The sequence below is a fragment of the Pan paniscus genome, chromosome 14, assembly GCF_029289425.2.
Source record: "Pan paniscus chromosome 14, NHGRI_mPanPan1-v2.0_pri, whole genome shotgun sequence".
Lineage (NCBI taxonomy): Eukaryota > Metazoa > Chordata > Mammalia > Primates > Hominidae > Pan > Pan paniscus.
Window position 1 is genome coordinate 7,322,244 of NC_073263.2, and position 22,275 is coordinate 7,344,518.

The window sequence follows — 22,275 nt, forward strand, 5'->3', positions numbered from 1 at the left end:
CTCCAGCCTTCCCCAGATCTCTGCCACAGTCAGCCCCAGGCACCCAGGACAACCCTAGACACTCACAGGCCTCACGAGACTATCTCCCTATGACCTGTACCTATACAGGGATGGCTCCCACGCATCCCTCAGTGACCCCAAACCCATCTCCACTTACACTCAGACACTCCCAGGGCCTGACAGCTACTCCCCGTTATTGTCCTTCAGTTCGAAGCCCTGGCCAATCTACTAGCCCACATGACGCAGTTACCTGGCCATTTCTCCACGGTTCCCGTGAGGGCCCCACACCCAGCCGCACAAGAGCCCCTCCTGCATTCCGTCCTCACACGCAGGCCTGTCCATCTACTTGCTACTGTCACACTCTTGCCAGCAGAAGAGGCCCCTGTAATGGCCGATATCACCACCCAGGCTATCCTCACCCCACAGCTGTGCAGCGGGACCCTCCTGCTGGCCCACGTGGCTGCCAGAGCCCATGCTGGCACGACGCTCCAGCAGGTCGGCGTCCCTGCGGGCCACACTACCGGTGACATGGCTAGCATGACCCTCCTTCCTGACAGTGACACTGTTGATGTGAACCCCAGTTTCACATCTGTCATTTGTAAATAGGACCATTTTCCCTTTTCGCTCTCCCTTCCATTCACAGGGCTTTGCATTCTCTCTGTTTCTGCCTCCGTTTCAGATATTTACTCACCTTTTCCTCTCTCACTATGTCTGCCGTGGTGTCCATGAGAGTGCGCCACGTAAGATTCCCCCATTAAAAGTTATGAATTGAGTGGCTTTTAGTATACCTGTGGCTGTGCACATTCAATTTTAATCCGCAATCCATTGTAGAACGTCTTATCACCCCCGACCAGAGAAGAACCCTGTAGACATTAGTCACTCCTCATTCTGTCTCAAACCCTCTCCCTGACCCTCAGCCCTAGGTAGCAACTACCTAGTGCGATCAATCCCATATGCATAGATTTCCATATTGTGGACATTTCCTATAAACGGAATTGCACAATAGGTGAGCTGTTATGACTGACATAACACGTAGCACAATATTTTCAAGATTCATCCACATTGTAGGCTTACCCACAGGGGGAATCCATTTTTATGGGGGGGTTTTAGTAACACCGGTGTTTTCTCCTTCCTTTCGTCCTTCTTTCCTCCCTTCCTTCCTTCCTTCCTTCCTCCTATTTCTCTCTTACTCCTTCTGCCCTCTCTCTTTCATATGCCTTAGGTGCATCCCACATTCTGCGTTTTTTTGGGGAAATCCTCGACAGGTGCAGGAAAATTGTGTTACTGTAACTATTTACCTCTATCTCGCTTTCACGTCTCTCCATCAGTTGTGAACATCTATTGGTTTATCCCAAGTCACTAAGCATATTTTTATTAGGTACACCTGTTTTTCCTTATACAGCTGTTTCTGGAGTATAGGGTCGCATACTCATAAACCCAGTGTAACTCAGAAACGCATCTAATAATCCAATAAACCCATCATAACGTTGAAGAATCACAAATCAAACCATCATAAGTCACGGTCTGTCCGTGGATATGGGCGTCATCAATTCCATTGTATTCAGTAATGCTGTACACCATTAACAATGGCAGACTGATTGGGAGTGGATATTGATAGCACAATAAATGTCAGTCATTAGAGGGCTACTTCTTTAACCTGACTGAAGAACTGATCTAATGGCTTTAGTACAGTGCATGATTATGTGAGATGTTTTGAGACAGAGTAGTACATTTGTGAATGAAATGTTATGGCTTTTTTTCAATTAGTAGGAACCATTGTGTGTGGAAAAGTGAGAAAATTGCTTTCTGCTGTAGAGTCTGGCATTCATTGTAGATTTAAGCTTATTTTTCTGTGAGCGAATCTTATTCAATAAAATACTACTCTTTATACTAAAAAACAAAAACAGTGGTGATGTGTGGTCATTATCCTCAGCAAACTAATCCAGGGAAAGAAAACCAAACGCCACATTCTCACTTATAATGGGAGCTGAAAAATGAGATCACATGGACACAGGAAGGGGAACAACACACACTGGGGCCTTTCGGGAGGCAGAGCGTTAGGAAAAACAGCTACTGCATGCTGGGCTTAATACCTCGGTGATGGGTTGACAGGTGCAGCAAACCACCATGGCACACGTTTACCTTAGTAATAAATCTGCACATCCTGCACATATACCCCAGAACTTAGAAACGAAACGAAACAAAAGAAAACGAAAAAGCAATAGCAAAACGCTAAAGGCATAATAAAGTTTCAAACTCAGAAAGTGACCGACCAATGTTTGGTTCAAATCTTGGTTCTCAACCCAGGTGCCATAAGGTCAGGAGAAAGAATTTGATTACATATTGTAAATAAGACATGCAGCAAATGACCAGAAAGATTATTCTCAACATATGTGTGTCTTCTAATTCAATGGTGACGCTATCTACCGGGACATAGCATTAGATTCCAAAGGGCCGAGTCCCGCCAGACAGGCCTCCCACACTAATAACAATGGGGAGCCCTACGTTGTTTTACCTGTGCTTCTCAGCAACTGGCTATAAATCGGGTTGCCACCACTCCCAGATTTAGTTGCATTCATTTGCTGGAAGAGCTCACAGCACGCAGGGAAACACTTACACTTGCCTTTGTATTTTAGCGGACATTGCAAAAAGTTGAGAGATAAATGTGGGGCCCGGCATGTGGGAAGGGGCGCACTACCTTCCGGGAAGTGTTATCCAGAAGCTCTCTGAACCCAGTCCTTTTGGGTTTTTATGGAGACCTCATTCTATAGGCATGATGGGTTAAACCATAGGCTATTGGTGATCAACTCCACCTGAGGCTCTCAACCCTCCCTGGAATTTGGGGTTGAGGCTTTGCCATTCTCAGTCTGACTTAAATAATTTACCCAAATGGAATTTTAAAACCGATGAGCATAACTATAATCTTAATTAGATGATTGGATTATCTGGAGCCACACCTTGATATTCCTCACCCGAGCACCCTCATCCAACGAATGCTCCACCCAACTGGCTCCCAAGTCTCTACGTGGTTCCAGAGCAAAAGAATGTTTATACAACGCATATCTCCACCTTTTCTTCAAAGTCTTTTCGCTTACACGGAAAGACTTCTTAAACTGCCATGCGTCAGGGTCAGGGGGAGGTCTTGTTACAACACAGATCTGTGCATCTCCGGGGTTTGATTGTGGCAAGGGTGCTGCTGGTGTGAAAACCACAACGTGGGAACCACGGAACCACTAGTTGTTTTTCAGTGTTTCAGTGTATACAATTCCTAATATATCTGGCCAAGAAAACTTGTAAGTTCTTAGATTGACCCCAAGGTGGCGCATGGAATCAATGCAGGAGAACAGTTTCTTAGGAGGTGTAGCCTGGGAAAGTTGGGGGTGACTGATGGAAAGGAGGAGTGAAGCTCCGCCCTTTCCGCTGCTAGGCTGCGCCCGAGGCTATTGAAACCCACCCTGGCTGGCCTGTACTCAGATCTTCGCGGAGCGGATCAGCGGCCGGAGCGTTTGGCGGACTCTGCGTGGACTTGGAGCTCACAGCGTCTTGCGACTTGGAAGCGGATTCAGAGGACAGGACAGAACACTTGGGCAAGTGAATCTCTGTCTGTCTGTCTGTCTCATTGGTTGGTTGATTTCCATTTTCTTAAGGGGCACATACCTCACACCGCACACACACAAACACACACACACACACACACACACACATGCACGCACACACTCTACTTACTTCTGCGAGTTAGAAAATGAGAAGGGGCCCTGGGAGCTGCAGGGTTCCTAATCATGTCTGCACCTAAGAACAGTAGGGTCTTGTCTGGCTCTTCTTATGAACAGTCCCCCAGCCCGGACTCCCCAAGGTCCATGCGAGCCTCACCCAGCTTCTCCCTCTCCCCTCTCAGAAACTCAGGCTTAAGGGGAAGCTCCCCACCAGGGATCCGGAGCTACCATTCACCATCCCCTAGGGCTTCACCACACTCACCTCTGTCATCACCAGAATCCCACAAGCTCCCATTTCCCTGTCCTCACCGTGATGGGCAATTACTGAAGCCATTTGGCTCTCCCGTGTCCTCCTCTGAGGATTCCTCAGAGTCACCACGTTCATCAGTAATATACCACATGTTCTTACTGCCATCACCCAGCAGCTCACCCCCAGCTCTCGGGGGGTCTCCTGTGTGTCCCAGCTACTCTCCAAACACGGACCCTCCAGTCTGTCCCAGCTACTCTCCAACCACGCCCACATTTCAGCGCGGGTCAGTTCCAGGAACCCAGGGATCACCACCAAGCCCACCACTTTCACTGAGTTACTCCCCAGTCTCTAGCACGTCTTTATCTCCAACCCTCAGGGACTCGCCTGTCTGTCACAGCTACTCTCCAAACACGCCCACACTTCAGCGGGAGTCCGTTGCAGGCACCCAGAAATCACCACCAGACTCACCAATTTCACTGCGTTACTCCCCAGTCTCTCTCATGTCTTCACCATCCCTCAGGGACTCTCCGGTCGGTCCCAGCTACTCTCCAACCACGCCCACATTTCAGCTGGAGTCAGTTCCAGGCACCCCGGAATCACCACCAAACTCACCGATTTCACTCAGTTACTCCTCAGTCTCTAGCACGTCTTTATCTCCAACCCTCAGGGACTCTCCTGTGTGTCCCAGCTACTCTCCAACCACGCCCACACTTCAGCGGGAGTCGGTTCCAGGCACCCAGGAATCACCATCAAACTCACCAATTTCACTCAAGTACACTCCAGTCTCTCTCACGCCTTCACCAGCCCTCAGGGACTCTCCTGTCTGTCCCAGCTACTCTCCAACCACGCCCACATTTCAGCTGGAGTCAGTTCCAGGCACCCCGGAGTCACCACCAAACTCACCAGTTTCACTCAGTTACTCCCCGGTCTCTCTCATGTCTTCACCCCCAGCCCTCAGGGACTCTCCTGTGTGTCCCAGCTACTCTCCAACCATGCCCAGATTTCAGCGGGAGTCAGTTCCAGGCACCCAGGTATCACCACCAAACTCAGCAGTTTCACTGAGTTACTCCCCGGTCTCTCTCATGTCTTCACCCCCAGCTCCCTGGGACTCTCCTGTCTGTCCCAGCTACTCTCCCACCACGCCCAGATTTCAGCGGGAGTCAGCCTCCCACACTCCGGAATCACCTACAGACTCACAGACTTCACTGAGGTCCTCCCTGGTCTCTCTCAGGTCTTTGCCCTCAGCCCACAGGGACTCTTGTGTCTCTTTCAGCTACTCTCAAAACTTCTCTAGATTCCAGCTGGAGTCAGTTCCAGGCACCCACGATACACCACCGAACTCACGAATTTCACTGACTTACTCCCCAGTCTCCCTCATGTTCTCACCCCCAGCCCTCAGGGACTCTTCTGTCTCTCTCAGCTACTCTCCGACCATCTCCAGATTTCACCTGGAGTCAGCTTCCCGCACCCAGGAATCACCTACAAACTCACGGACCTTACTGCAACCCTCCCCCATTTCTTTCACCTCTTCGCCCCCTGCCTGCAGGGACTCTCCTGGGTCTCCCAGCTTCTCTCCAGCCTTCCCCAGATCTCTGCCACAGTCAGCCCCAGGCACCCAGGACAACCCTAGACACTCACAGGCCTCACGAGACTATCTCCCTATGACCTGTACCTATACAGGGATGGCTCCCACGCATCCCTCAGTGACCCCAAACCCATCTCCACTTACACTCAGACACTCCCAGGGCCTGACAGCTACTCCCCGTTATTGTCCTTCAGTTCGAAGCCCTGGCCAATCTACTAGCCCACATGACGCAGTTACCTGGCCATTTCTCCACGGTTCCCGTGAGGGCCCCACACCCAGCCGCACAAGAGCCCCTCCTGCATTCCGTCCTCACACGCAGGCCTGTCCATCTACTTGCTACTGTCACACTCTTGCCAGCAGAAGAGGCCCCTGTAATGGCCGATATCACCACCCAGGCTATCCTCACCCCACAGCTGTGCAGCGGGACCCTCCTGCTGGCCCACGTGGCTGCCAGAGCCCATGCTGGCACGACGCTCCAGCAGGTCGGCGTCCCTGCGGGCCACACTACCGGTGACATGGCTAGCATGACCCTCCTTCCTGACAGTGACACTGTTGATGTGAACCCCAGTTTCACATCTGTCATTTGTAAATAGGACCATTTTCCCTTTTCGCTCTCCCTTCCATTCACAGGGCTTTGCATTCTCTCTGTTTCTGCCTCCGTTTCAGATATTTACTCACCTTTTCCTCTCTCACTATGTCTGCCGTGGTGTCCATGAGAGTGCGCCACGTAAGATTCCCCCATTAAAAGTTATGAATTGAGTGGCTTTTAGTATACCTGTGGCTGTGCACATTCAATTTTAATCCGCAATCCATTGTAGAACGTCTTATCACCCCCGACCAGAGAAGAACCCTGTAGACATTAGTCACTCCTCATTCTGTCTCAAACCCTCTCCCTGACCCTCAGCCCTAGGTAGCAACTACCTAGTGCGATCAATCCCATATGCATAGATTTCCATATTGTGGACATTTCCTATAAACGGAATTGCACAATAGGTGAGCTGTTATGACTGACATAACACGTAGCACAATATTTTCAAGATTCATCCACATTGTAGGCTTACCCACAGGGGGAATCCATTTTTATGGGGGGGTTTTAGTAACACCGGTGTTTTCTCCTTCCTTTCGTCCTTCTTTCCTCCCTTCCTTCCTTCCTTCCTTCCTCCTATTTCTCTCTTACTCCTTCTGCCCTCTCTCTTTCATATGCCTTAGGTGCATCCCACATTCTGCGTTTTTTTGGGGAAATCCTCGACAGGTGCAGGAAAATTGTGTTACTGTAACTATTTACCTCTATCTCGCTTTCACGTCTCTCCATCAGTTGTGAACATCTATTGGTTTATCCCAAGTCACTAAGCATATTTTTATTAGGTACACCTGTTTTTCCTTATACAGCTGTTTCTGGAGTATAGGGTCGCATACTCATAAACCCAGTGTAACTCAGAAACGCATCTAATAATCCAATAAACCCATCATAACGTTGAAGAATCACAAATCAAACCATCATAAGTCACGGTCTGTCCGTGGATATGGGCGTCATCAATTCCATTGTATTCAGTAATGCTGTACACCATTAACAATGGCAGACTGATTGGGAGTGGATATTGATAGCACAATAAATGTCAGTCATTAGAGGGCTACTTCTTTAACCTGACTGAAGAACTGATCTAATGGCTTTAGTACAGTGCATGATTATGTGAGATGTTTTGAGACAGAGTAGTACATTTGTGAATGAAATGTTATGGCTTTTTTTCAATTAGTAGGAACCATTGTGTGTGGAAAAGTGAGAAAATTGCTTTCTGCTGTAGAGTCTGGCATTCATTGTAGATTTAAGCTTATTTTTCTGTGAGCAAATCTTATTCAATAAAATACTACTCTTTATACTAAAAAACAAAAACAGTGGTGATGTGTGGTCATTATCCTCAGCAAACTAATCCAGGGAAAGAAAACCAAACGCCACATTCTCACTTATAATGGGAGCTGAAAAATGAGATCACATGGACACAGGAAGGGGAACAACACACACTGGGGCCTTTCGGGAGGCAGAGCGTTAGGAAAAACAGCTACTGCATGCTGGGCTTAATACCTCGGTGATGGGTTGACAGGTGCAGCAAACCACCATGGCACACGTTTACCTTAGTAATAAATCTGCACATCCTGCACATATACCCCAGAACTTAGAAACGAAACGAAACAAAAGAAAACGAAAAAGCAATAGCAAAACGCTAAAGGCATAATAAAGTTTCAAACTCAGAAAGTGACCGACCAATGTTTGGTTCAAATCTTGGTTCTCAACCCAGGTGCCATAAGGTCAGGAGAAAGAATTTGATTACATATTGTAAATAAGACATGCAGCAAATGACCAGAAAGATTATTCTCAACATATGTGTGTCTTCTAATTCAATGGTGACGCTATCTACCGGGACATAGCATTAGATTCCAAAGGGCCGAGTCCCGCCAGACAGGCCTCCCACACTAATAACAATGGGGAGCCCTACGTTGTTTTACCTGTGCTTCTCAGCAACTGGCTATAAATCGGGTTGCCACCACTCCCAGATTTAGTTGCATTCATTTGCTGGAAGAGCTCACAGCACGCAGGGAAACACTTACACTTGCCTTTGTATTTTAGCGGACATTGCAAAAAGTTGAGAGATAAATGTGGGGCCCTGCATGTGGGGAGGGGCGCACTACTTTCCGGGAAGTGTTATCCAGAAGCTCTCTGAACCCAGTCCTTTTGGGTTTTTATGGAGACCTCATTCTATAGGCATGATGGGTTAAACCATAGGCTATTGGTGATCAACTCCACCTGAGGCTCTCAACCCTCCCTGGAATTTGGGGTTGAGGCTTTGCCATTCTCAGTCTGACTTAAATAATTTACCCAAATGGAATTTTAAAACCAATGAGCATAACTGGAATCTTAATTAGATGATTGGATTATCTGGAGCCACACCTTGATATTCCTCACCCGAGCACCCTCATCCAACGAATGCTCCACCCAACTGGCTCCCAAGTCTCTACGTGGTTCCAGAGCAAAAGAATGTTTATACAACGCATATCTCCACCTTTTCTTCAAAGTCTTTCCGCTTACACGGAAAGACTTCTTAAACTGCCATGCGTCAGGGTCAGGGGGAGGTCTTGTTACAACACAGATCTGTGCATCTCCGGGGTTTGATTGTGGCAAGGGTGCTGCTGGTGTCAAAGCCACAACGTGGGAACCACAGAACCACTAGTTGTTCTTCAGTGTTTCAGTGTATACAATTCCTAATATATCTGGCCAAGAAAACTTGTAAGTTCTTAGATTGTCCCGAAGGTGGCGCATGGAATCAATGCAGGAGAACAGTTTCCTACGAGGTGTAGCCTGGGAAAGTTGGGGGTGACTGATGGAAAGGAGGAGTGAAGCTCCACCCTTTCCACTGCTAGGCTGCGCCCGAGGCAATTTAAACCCACCCTGGCTGGCCTGTACTCAGATCTTCGCGGAGCAGATCAGCGGCCGGAGCGTTTGGCGGACTCTGCGTGGACTTGGAGCTCACAGCGTCTTGCGACTTGGAAGCGGATTCAGAGGACAGGACAGAACACTTGGGAAAGTGAATCTCTGTCTGTCTGTCTGTCTCATTGGTTGGTTGATTTCCATTTTCTTAAGGGGCACATACCTCACACCGCACACACACAAACACACACACACACACACGCACACACACGGACACACACTCCTTCCTTCTGCGAGTTAGAAAACTAGTAGGGGCCCCTGGGAGCTGCAGGGTTCCTAATCATGTCTGCACCTAAGAACACTAGGGTCTTGTCTGGCTCGTCTTATGAATGGTCACCCAGGCCGGACTCCCCAAGGTCCATGCGAGCCTCACCCAGCTTCTCCCTCTCCCCTCTCAGAAACTCAGGCTTCAGGGGAAGCTCCCCACCAGGGATCCGGAGCTACAATTCACCATCGCCTAGGGCTTCACCACACTCACCTCTGTCATCACCAGAATCCCACAAGCTCCCATTTCCCTGTCCTCACCGTGCTGGGTAATCAATGAAGCCATTGGGTTCTCCCGTGTCTTCCTCTGAGGATTCCTCAGAGTCACCACGTTCATCAGTAATATACCACCTGTTCTTACTGCCATCACCCAGCAGCTCACCTCCAGCTCTCGGGGTGTCTCCTGTGTCTCCCAGCTAGTCTCCAAACACGGACCCTCCAGTCTCTCCCAGCTACTCCCCAACCATGCCCACACTTCAGCGGGAGTCGGTTCCAGGCACCCAGGAATCACCATCAAACTCACCAATTTCACTCAATTACTCTCCAGTCTCTCTCACTTCTTCACCAGCCCTCAGGGACTCTCCTGTCTGTCCCAGCTACTCTCCAACCACGCCCACATTTCAGCTGGAGTCAGTTCCAGGCACCCCGGAGTCACCACCAAACTCACCAGTTTCACTCAGTTACTCCCCGGTCTCTCTCATGTCTTCACCCCCAGCCCTCAGGGACTCTCCTGTGTGTCCCAGCTACTCTCCAACCATGCCCAGATTTCAGCGGGAGTCAGTTCCAGGCACCCAGGTATCACCACCAAACTCAGCAGTTTCACTGAGTTACTCCCCGGTCTCTCTCATGTCTTCACCCCCAGCCCCCTGGGACTCTCCTGTCTGTCCCAGCTACTCTCCCACCACGCCCAGATTTCAGCGGCACTCAGCCTCCCACACTCCGGAATCACCTACAGACTCACAGACTTCACTGAGGTCCTCCCTGGTCTCTCTCAGGTCTTTGCCCTCAGCCCACAGGGACTCTTGTGTCTCTTTCAGCTACTCTCAAAACTTCTCTAGATTCCAGCTGGAGTCAGTTCCAGGCACCCACGATACACCACCGAACTCACGAATTTCACTGACTTACTCCCCAGTCTCCCTCATGTTCTCACCCCCAGCCCTCAGGGACTCTTCTGTCTCTCTCAGCTACTCTCCGACCATCTCCAGATTTCACCTGGAGTCAGCTTCCCGCACCCAGGAATCACCTACAAACTCACGGACCTTACTGCAACCCTCCCCCATTTCTTTCACCTCTTCGCCCCCTGCCTGCAGGGACTCTCCTGGGTCTCCCAGCTTCTCTCCAGCCTTCCCCAGATCTCTGCCACAGTCAGCCCCAGGCACCCAGGACAACCCTAGACACTCACAGGCCTCACGAGACTATCTCCCTATGACCTGTACCTATACAGGGATGGCTCCCACGCATCCCTCAGTGACCCCAAACCCATCTCCACTTACACTCAGACACTCCCAGGGCCTGACAGCTACTCCCCGTTATTGTCCTTCAGTTCGAAGCCCTGGCCAATCTACTAGCCCACATGACGCAGTTACCTGGCCATTTCTCCACGGTTCCCGTGAGGGCCCCACACCCAGCCGCACAAGAGCCCCTCCTGCATTCCGTCCTCACACGCAGGCCTGTCCATCTACTTGCTACTGTCACACTCTTGCCAGCAGAAGAGGCCCCTGTAATGGCCGATATCACCACCCAGGCTATCCTCACCCCACAGCTGTGCAGCGGGACCCTCCTGCTGGCCCACGTGGCTGCCAGAGCCCATGCTGGCACGACGCTCCAGCAGGTCGGCGTCCCTGCGGGCCACACTACCGGTGACATGGCTAGCATGACCCTCCTTCCTGACAGTGACACTGTTGATGTGAACCCCAGTTTCACATCTGTCATTTGTAAATAGGACCATTTTCCCTTTTCGCTCTCCCTTCCATTCACAGGGCTTTGCATTCTCTCTGTTTCTGCCTCCGTTTCAGATATTTACTCACCTTTTCCTCTCTCACTATGTCTGCCGTGGTGTCCATGAGAGTGCGCCACGTAAGATTCCCCCATTAAAAGTTATGAATTGAGTGGCTTTTAGTATACCTGTGGCTGTGCACATTCAATTTTAATCCGCAATCCATTGTAGAACGTCTTATCACCCCCGACCAGAGAAGAACCCTGTAGACATTAGTCACTCCTCATTCTGTCTCAAACCCTCTCCCTGACCCTCAGCCCTAGGTAGCAACTACCTAGTGCGATCAATCCCATATGCATAGATTTCCATATTGTGGACATTTCCTATAAACGGAATTGCACAATAGGTGAGCTGTTATGACTGACATAACACGTAGCACAATATTTTCAAGATTCATCCACATTGTAGGCTTACCCACAGGGGGAATCCATTTTTATGGGGGGGTTTTAGTAACACCGGTGTTTTCTCCTTCCTTTCGTCCTTCTTTCCTCCCTTCCTTCCTTCCTTCCTTCCTCCTATTTCTCTCTTACTCCTTCTGCCCTCTCTCTTTCATATGCCTTAGGTGCATCCCACATTCTGCGTTTTTTTGGGGAAATCCTCGACAGGTGCAGGAAAATTGTGTTACTGTAACTATTTACCTCTATCTCGCTTTCACGTCTCTCCATCAGTTGTGAACATCTATTGGTTTATCCCAAGTCACTAAGCATATTTTTATTAGGTACACCTGTTTTTCCTTATACAGCTGTTTCTGGAGTATAGGGTCGCATACTCATAAACCCAGTGTAACTCAGAAACGCATCTAATAATCCAATAAACCCATCATAACGTTGAAGAATCACAAATCAAACCATCATAAGTCACGGTCTGTCCGTGGATATGGGCGTCATCAATTCCATTGTATTCAGTAATGCTGTACACCATTAACAATGGCAGACTGATTGGGAGTGGATATTGATAGCACAATAAATGTCAGTCATTAGAGGGCTACTTCTTTAACCTGACTGAAGAACTGATCTAATGGCTTTAGTACAGTGCATGATTATGTGAGATGTTTTGAGACAGAGTAGTACATTTGTGAATGAAATGTTATGGCTTTTTTTCAATTAGTAGGAACCATTGTGTGTGGAAAAGTGAGAAAATTGCTTTCTGCTGTAGAGTCTGGCATTCATTGTAGATTTAAGCTTATTTTTCTGTGAGCAAATCTTATTCAATAAAATACTACTCTTTATACTAAAAAACAAAAACAGTGGTGATGTGTGGTCATTATCCTCAGCAAACTAATCCAGGGAAAGAAAACCAAACGCCACATTCTCACTTATAATGGGAGCTGAAAAATGAGATCACATGGACACAGGAAGGGGAACAACACACACTGGGGCCTTTCGGGAGGCAGAGCGTTAGGAAAAACAGCTACTGCATGCTGGGCTTAATACCTCGGTGATGGGTTGACAGGTGCAGCAAACCACCATGGCACACGTTTACCTTAGTAATAAATCTGCACATCCTGCACATATACCCCAGAACTTAGAAACGAAACGAAACAAAAGAAAACGAAAAAGCAATAGCAAAACGCTAAAGGCATAATAAAGTTTCAAACTCAGAAAGTGACCGACCAATGTTTGGTTCAAATCTTGGTTCTCAACCCAGGTGCCATAAGGTCAGGAGAAAGAATTTGATTACATATTGTAAATAAGACATGCAGCAAATGACCAGAAAGATTATTCTCAACATATGTGTGTCTTCTAATTCAATGGTGACGCTATCTACCGGGACATAGCATTAGATTCCAAAGGGCCGAGTCCCGCCAGACAGGCCTCCCACACTAATAACAATGGGGAGCCCTACGTTGTTTTACCTGTGCTTCTCAGCAACTGGCTATAAATCGGGTTGCCACCACTCCCAGATTTAGTTGCATTCATTTGCTGGAAGAGCTCACAGCACGCAGGGAAACACTTACACTTGCCTTTGTATTTTAGCGGACATTGCAAAAAGTTGAGAGATAAATGTGGGGCCCGGCATGTGGGAAGGGGCGCACTACCTTCCGGGAAGTGTTATCCAGAAGCTCTCTGAACCCAGTCCTTTTGGGTTTTTATGGAGACCTCATTCTATAGGCATGATGGGTTAAACCATAGGCTATTGGTGATCAACTCCACCTGAGGCTCTCAACCCTCCCTGGAATTTGGGGTTGAGGCTTTGCCATTCTCAGTCTGACTTAAATAATTTACCCAAATGGAATTTTAAAACCGATGAGCATAACTATAATCTTAATTAGATGATTGGATTATCTGGAGCCACACCTTGATATTCCTCACCCGAGCACCCTCATCCAACGAATGCTCCACCCAACTGGCTCCCAAGTCTCTACGTGGTTCCAGAGCAAAAGAATGTTTATACAACGCATATCTCCACCTTTTCTTCAAAGTCTTTTCGCTTACACGGAAAGACTTCTTAAACTGCCATGCGTCAGGGTCAGGGGGAGGTCTTGTTACAACACAGATCTGTGCATCTCCGGGGTTTGATTGTGGCAAGGGTGCTGCTGGTGTGAAAACCACAACGTGGGAACCACGGAACCGCTAGTTGTTTTTCAGTGTTTCAGTGTATACAATTCCTAATATATCTGGCCAAGAAAACTTGTAAGTTCTTAGATTGACCCCAAGGTGGCGCATGGAATCAATGCAGGAGAACAGTTTCTTAGGAGGTGTAGCCTGGGAAAGTTGGGGGTGACTGATGGAAAGGAGGAGTGAAGCTCCGCCCTTTCCGCTGCTAGGCTGCGCCCGAGGCTATTGAAACCCACCCTGGCTGGCCTGTACTCAGATCTTCGCGGAGCGGATCAGCGGCCGGAGCGTTTGGTGGACTCTGCGTGGACTTGGAGCTCACAGCGTCTTGCGACTTGGAAGCAGATTCAGAGGACAGGACAGAACACTTGGGCAAGTGAATCTCTGTCTGTCTGTCTGTCTCATTGGTTGGTTGATTTCCATTTTCTTAAGGGGCACATACCTCACACCGCACACACACAAACACACACACACACACACACACATGCACGCACACACTCTACTTACTTCTGCGAGTTAGAAAATGAGAAGGGGCCCTGGGAGCTGCAGGGTTCCTAATCATGTCTGCACCTAAGAACAGTAGGGTCTTGTCTGGCTCTTCTTATGAACAGTCCCCCAGCCCGGACTCCCCAAGGTCCATGCGAGCCTCACCCAGCTTCTCCCTCTCCCCTCTCAGAAACTCAGGCTTAAGGGGAAGCTCCCCACCAGGGATCCGGAGCTACCATTCACCATCCCCTAGGGCTTCACCACACTCACCTCTGTCATCACCAGAATCCCACAAGCTCCCATTTCCCTGTCCTCACCGTGATGGGCAATTACTGAAGCCATTTGGCTCTCCCGTGTCCTCCTCTGAGGATTCCTCAGAGTCACCACGTTCATCAGTAATATACCACATGTTCTTACTGCCATCACCCAGCAGCTCACCCCCAGCTCTCGGGGGGTCTCCTGTGTCTCCCAGCTACTCTCCAAACACGGACCCTCCAGTCTGTCCCAGCTACTCTCCAACCACGCCCACATTTCAGCGCGGGTCAGTTCCAGGAACCCAGGGATCACCACCAAGCCCACCACTTTCACTGAGTTACTCCCCAGTCTCTAGCACGTCTTTATCTCCAACCCTCAGGGACTCGCCTGTCTGTCACAGCTACTCTCCAAACACGCCCACACTTCAGCGGGAGTCCGTTGCAGGCACCCAGAAATCACCACCAGACTCACCAATTTCACTGCGTTACTCCCCAGTCTCTCTCATGTCTTCACCATCCCTCAGGGACTCTCCGGTCGGTCCCAGCTACTCTCCAACCACGCCCACATTTCAGCTGGAGTCAGTTCCAGGCACCCCGGAATCACCACCAAACTCACCGATTTCACTCAGTTACTCCTCAGTCTCTAGCACGTCTTTATCTCCAACCCTCAGGGACTCTCCTGTGTGTCCCAGCTACTCTCCAACCACGCCCACACTTCAGCGGGAGTCGGTTCCAGGCACCCAGGAATCACCATCAAACTCACCAATTTCACTCAAGTACACTCCAGTCTCTCTCACGCCTTCACCAGCCCTCAGGGACTCTCCTGTCTGTCCCAGCTACTCTCCAACCACGCCCACATTTCAGCTGGAGTCAGTTCCAGGCACCCCGGAGTCACCACCAAACTCACCAGTTTCACTCAGTTACTCCCCGGTCTCTCTCATGTCTTCACCCCCAGCCCTCAGGGACTCTCCTGTGTGTCCCAGCTACTCTCCAACCATGCCCAGATTTCAGCGGGAGTCAGTTCCAGGCACCCAGGTATCACCACCAAACTCAGCAGTTTCACTGAGTTACTCCCCGGTCTCTCTCATGTCTTCACCCCCAGCTCCCTGGGACTCTCCTGTCTGTCCCAGCTACTCTCCCACCACGCCCAGATTTCAGCGGGAGTCAGCCTCCCACACTCCGGAATCACCTACAGACTCACAGACTTCACTGAGGTCCTCCCTGGTCTCTCTCAGGTCTTTGCCCTCAGCCCACAGGGACTCTTGTGTCTCTTTCAGCTACTCTCAAAACTTCTCTAGATTCCAGCTGGAGTCAGTTCCAGGCACCCACGATACACCACCGAACTCACGAATTTCACTGACTTACTCCCCAGTCTCCCTCATGTTCTCACCCCCAGCCCTCAGGGACTCTTCTGTCTCTCTCAGCTACTCTCCGACCATCTCCAGATTTCACCTGGAGTCAGCTTCCCGCACCCAGGAATCACCTACAAACTCACGGACCTTACTGCAACCCTCCCCCATTTCTTTCACCTCTTCGCCCCCTGCCTGCAGGGACTCTCCTGGGTCTCCCAGCTTCTCTCCAGCCTTCCCCAGATCTCTGCCACAGTCAGCCCCAGGCACCCAGGACAACCCTAGACACTCACAGGCCTCACGAGACTATCTCCCTATGACCTGTACCTATACAGGGATGGCTCCCACGCATCCCTCAGTGACCCCAAACCCATCTCCACTTACACTCAGACACTCCCAGGGCCTGACAGCTACTCCCCGTTATTGTCCTTCAGTTCGAAGCCCTGGCCAATCTACTAGCCCACATGACGCAGTTACCTGGCCATTTCTCCACGGTTCCCGTGAGGGCCCCACACCCAGCCGCACAAGAGCCCCTCCTGCATTCCGTCCTCACACGCAGGCCTGTCCATCTACTTGCTACTGTCACACTCTTGCCAGCAGAAGAGGCCCCTGTAATGGCCGATATCACCACCCAGGCTATCCTCACCCCACAGCTGTGCAGCGGGACCCTCCTGCTGGCCCACGTGGCTGCCAGAGCCCATGCTGGCACGACGCTCCAGCAGGTCGGCGTCCCTGCGGGCCACACTACCGGTGACATGGCTAGCATGACCCTCCTTCCTGACAGTGACACTGTTGATGTGAACCCCAGTTTCACATCTGTCATTTGTAAATAGGACCATTTTCCCTTTTCGCTCTCCCTTCCATTCACAGGGCTTTGCATTCTCTCTGTTTCTGCCTCCGTTTCAGATATTTACTCACCTTTTCCTCTCTCACTATGTCTGCCGTGGTGTCCATGAGAGTGCGCCACGTAAGATTCCCCCATTAAAAGTTATGAATTGAGTGGCTTTTAGTATACCTGTGGCTGTGCACATTCAATTTTAATCCGCAATCCATTGTAGAACGTCTTATCACCCCCGACCAGAGAAGAACCCTGTAGACATTAGTCACTCCTCATTCTGTCTCAAACCCTCTCCCTGACCCTCAGCCCTAGGTAGCAACTACCTAGTGCGATCAATCCCATATGCATAGATTTCCATATTGTGGACATTTCCTATAAACGGAATTGCACAATAGGTGAGCTGTTATGACTGACATAACACGTAGCACAATATTTTCAAGATTCATCCACATTGTAGGCTTACCCACAGGGGGAATCCATTTTTATGGGGGGGTTTTAGTAACACCGGTGTTTTCTTCTTCCTTTCGTCCTTCTTTCCTCCCTTCCTTCCTTCCTTCCTTCCTCCTATTTCTCTCTTACTCCTTCTGCCCTCTCTCTTTCATATGCCTTAGGTGCATCCCACATTCTGCGTTTTTTTGGGGAAATCCTCGACAGGTGCAGGAAAATTGTGTTACTGTAACTATTTACCTCTATCTCGCTTTCACGGCTCTCCATCAGTTGTGAACATCTATTGGTTTATCCCAAGTCACTAAGCATGTTTTTATTAGGTACACCTGTTTTTCCTTATACAGCTGTTTCTGGAGTATAGGGTCGCATACTCATAAACCCAGTGTAACTCAGAAACGCATCTAATAATCCAATAAACCCATCATAACGTTGAAGAATCACAAATCAAACCATCATAAGTCACGGTCTGTCCGTGGATATGGGCGTCATCAATTCCATTGTATTCAGTAATGCTGTACACCATTAACAATGGCAGACTGATTGGGAGTGGATATTGATAGCACAATAAATGTCAGTCATTAGAGGGCTACTTCTTTAACCTGACTGAAGAACTGATCTAATGGCTTTAGTACAGTGCATGATTATGTGAGATGTTTTGAGACAGAGTAGTACATTTGTGAATGAAATGTTATGGCTTTTTTTCAATTAGTAGGAACCATTGTGTGTGGAAAAGTGAGAAAATTGCTTTCTGCTGTAGAGTCTGGCATTCATTGTAGATTTAAGCTTATTTTTCTGTGAGCAAATCTTATTCAATAAAATACTACTCTTTATACTAAAAAACAAAAACAGTGGTGATGTGTGGTCATTATCCTCAGCAAACTAATCCAGGGAAAGAAAACCAAACGCCACATTCTCACTTATAATGGGAGCTGAAAAATGAGATCACATGGACACAGGAAGGGGAACAACACACACTGGGGCCTTTCGGGAGGCAGAGCGTTAGGAAAAACAGCTACTGCATGCTGGGCTTAATACCTCGGTGATGGGTTGACAGGTGCAGCAAACCACCATGGCACACGTTTACCTTAGTAATAAATCTGCACATCCTGCACATATACCCCAGAACTTAGAAACGAAACGAAACAAAAGAAAACGAAAAAGCAATAGCAAAACGCTAAAGGCATAATAAAGTTTCAAACTCAGAAAGTGACCGACCAATGTTTGGTTCAAATCTTGGTTCTCAACCCAGGTGCCATAAGGTCAGGAGAAAGAATTTGATTACATATTGTAAATAAGACATGCAGCAAATGACCAGAAAGATTATTCTCAACATATGTGTGTCTTCTAATTCAATGGTGACGCTATCTACCGGGACATAGCATTAGATTCCAAAGGGCCGAGTCCCGCCAGACAGGCCTCCCACACTAATAACAATGGGGAGCCCTACGTTGTTTTACCTGTGCTTCTCAGCAACTGGCTATAAATCGGGTTGCCACCACTCCCAGATTTAGTTGCATTCATTTGCTGGAAGAGCTCACAGCACGCAGGGAAACACTTACACTTGCCTTTGTATTTTAGCGGACATTGCAAAAAGTTGAGAGATAAATGTGGGGCCCGGCATGTGGGAAGGGGCGCACTACCTTCCGGGAAGTGTTATCCAGAAGCTCTCTGAACCCAGTCCTTTTGGGTTTTTATGGAGACCTCATTCTATAGGCATGATGGGTTAAACCATAGGCTATTGGTGATCAACTCCACCTGAGGCTCTCAACCCTCCCTGGAATTTGGGGTTGAGGCTTTGCCATTCTCAGTCTGACTTAAATAATTTACCCAAATGGAATTTTAAAACCGATGAGCATAACTATAATCTTAATTAGATGATTGGATTATCTGGAGCCACACCTTGATATTCCTCACCCGAGCACCCTCATCCAACGAATGCTCCACCCAACTGGCTCCCAAGTCTCTACGTGGTTCCAGAGCAAAAGAATGTTTATACAACGCATATCTCCACCTTTTCTTCAAAGTCTTTTCGCTTACACGGAAAGACTTCTTAAACTGCCATGCGTCAGGGTCAGGGGGAGGTCTTGTTACAACACAGATCTGTGCATCTCCGGGGTTTGATTGTGGCAAGGGTGCTGCTGGTGTGAAAACCACAACGTGGGAACCACGGAACCACTAGTTGTTTTTCAGTGTTTCAGTGTATACAATTCCTAATATATCTGGCCAAGAAAACTTGTAAGTTCTTAGATTGACCCCAAGGTGGCGCATGGAATCAATGCAGGAGAACAGTTTCTTAGGAGGTGTAGCCTGGGAAAGTTGGGGGTGACTGATGGAAAGGAGGAGTGAAGCTCCGCCCTTTCCGCTGCTAGGCTGCACCCGAGGCTATTGAAACCCACCCTGGCTGGCCTGTACTCAGATCTTCGCGGAGCGGATCAGCGGCCGGAGCGTTTGGCGGACTCTGCGTGGACTTGGAGCTCACAGCGTCTTGCGACTTGGAAGCGGATTCAGAGGACAGGACAGAACACTTGGGCAAGTGAATCTCTGTCTGTCTGTCTGTCTCATTGGTTGGTTGATTTCCATTTTCTTAAGGGGCACATACCTCACACCGCACACACACAAACACACACACACACACACACACACACATGCACGCACACACTCTACTTACTTCTGCGAGTTAGAAAATGAGAAGGGGCCCTGGGAGCTGCAGGGTTCCTAATCATGTCTGCACCTAAGAACAGTAGGGTCTTGTCTGGCTCTTCTTATGAACAGTCCCCCAGCCCGGACTCCCCAAGGTCCATGCGAGCCTCACCCAGCTTCTCCCTCTCCCCTCTCAGAAACTCAGGCTTAAGGGGAAGCTCCCCACCAGGGATCCGGAGCTACCATTCACCATCCCCTAGGGCTTCACCACACTCACCTCTGTCATCACCAGAATCCCACAAGCTCCCATTTCCCTGTCCTCACCGTGATGGGCAATTACTGAAGCCATTTGGCTCTCCCGTGTCCTCCTCTGAGGATTCCTCAGAGTCACCACGTTCATCAGTAATATACCACATGTTCTTACTGCCATCACCCAGCAGCTCACCCCCAGCTCTCGGGGGGTCTCCTGTGTCTCCCAGCTACTCTCCAAACACGGACCCTCCAGTCTGTCCCAGCTACTCTCCAACCACGCCCACATTTCAGCGCGGGTCAGTTCCAGGAACCCAGGGATCACCACCAAGCCCACCACTTTCACTGAGTTACTCCCCAGTCTCTAGCACGTCTTTATCTCCAACCCTCAGGGACTCGCCTGTCTGTCACAGCTACTCTCCAAACACGCCCACACTTCAGCGGGAGTCCGTTGCAGGCACCCAGAAATCACCACCAGACTCACCAATTTCACTGCGTTACTCCCCAGTCTCTCTCATGTCTTCACCATCCCTCAGGGACTCTCCGGTCGGTCCCAGCTACTCTCCAACCACGCCCACATTTCAGCTGGAGTCAGTTCCAGGCACCCCGGAATCACCACCAAACTCACCGATTTCACTCAGTTACTCCTCAGTCTCTAGCACGTCTTTATCTCCAACCCTCAGGGACTCGCCTGTGTGTCCCAGCTACTCTCCAACCACGCCCACACTTCAGCGGGAGTCGGTTCCAGGCACCCAGGAATCACCATCAAACTCACCAATTTCACTCAAGTACACTCCAGTCTCTCTCACGCCTTCACCAGCCCTCAGGGACTCTCCTGTCTGTCCCAGCTACTCTCCAACCACGCCCACATTTCAGCTGGAGTCAGTTCCAGGCACCCCGGAGTCACCACCAAACTCACCAGTTTCACTCAGTTACTCCCCGGTCTCTCTCATGTCTTCACCCCCAGCCCTCAGGGACTCTCCTGTGTGTCCCAGCTACTCTCCAACCATGCCCAGATTTCAGCGGGAGTCAGTTCCAGGCACCCAGGTATCACCACCAAACTCAGCAGTTTCACTGAGTTACTCCCCGGTCTCTCTCATGTCTTCACCCCCAGCTCCCTGGGACTCTCCTGTCTGTCCCAGCTACTCTCCCACCACGCCCAGATTTCAGCGGGAGTCAGCCTCCCACACTCCGGAATCACCTACAGACTCACAGACTTCACTGAGGTCCTCCCTGGTCTCTCTCAGGTCTTTGCCCTCAGCCCACAGGGACTCTTGTGTCTCTTTCAGCTACTCTCAAAACTTCTCTAGATTCCAGCTGGAGTCAGTTCCAGGCACCCACGATACACCACCGAACTCACGAATTTCACTGACTTACTCCCCAGTCTCCCTCATGTTCTCACCCCCAGCCCTCAGGGACTCTTCTGTCTCTCTCAGCTACTCTCCGACCATCTCCAGATTTCACCTGGAGTCAGCTTCCCGCACCCAGGAATCACCTACAAACTCACGGACCTTACTGCAACCCTCCCCCATTTCTTTCACCTCTTCGCCCCCTGCCTGCAGGGACTCTCCTGGGTCTCCCAGCTTCTCTCCAGCCTTCCCCAGATCTCTGCCACAGTCAGCCCCAGGCACCCAGGACAACCCTAGACACTCACAGGCCTCACGAGACTATCACCCTATGACCTGTACCTATACAGGGATGGCTCCCACGCATCCCTCAGTGACCCCAAACCCATCTCCACTTACACTCAGACACTCCCAGGGCCTGACAGCTACTCCCCGTTATTGTCCTTCAGTTCGAAGCCCTGGCCAATCTACTAGCCCACATGACGCAGTTACCTGGCCATTTCTCCACGGTTCCCGTGAGGGCCCCACACCCAGCCGCACAAGAGCCCCTCCTGCATTCCGTCCTCACACGCAGGCCTGTCCATCTACTTGCTACTGTCACACTCTTGCCAGCAGAAGAGGCCCCTGTAATGGCCGATATCACCACCCAGGCTATCCTCACCCCACAGCTGTGCAGCGGGACCCTCCTGCTGGCCCACGTGGCTGCCAGAGCCCATGCTGGCACGACGCTCCAGCAGGTCGGCGTCCCTGCGGGCCACACTACCGGTGACATGGCTAGCATGACCCTCCTTCCTGACAGTGACACTGTTGATGTGAACCCCA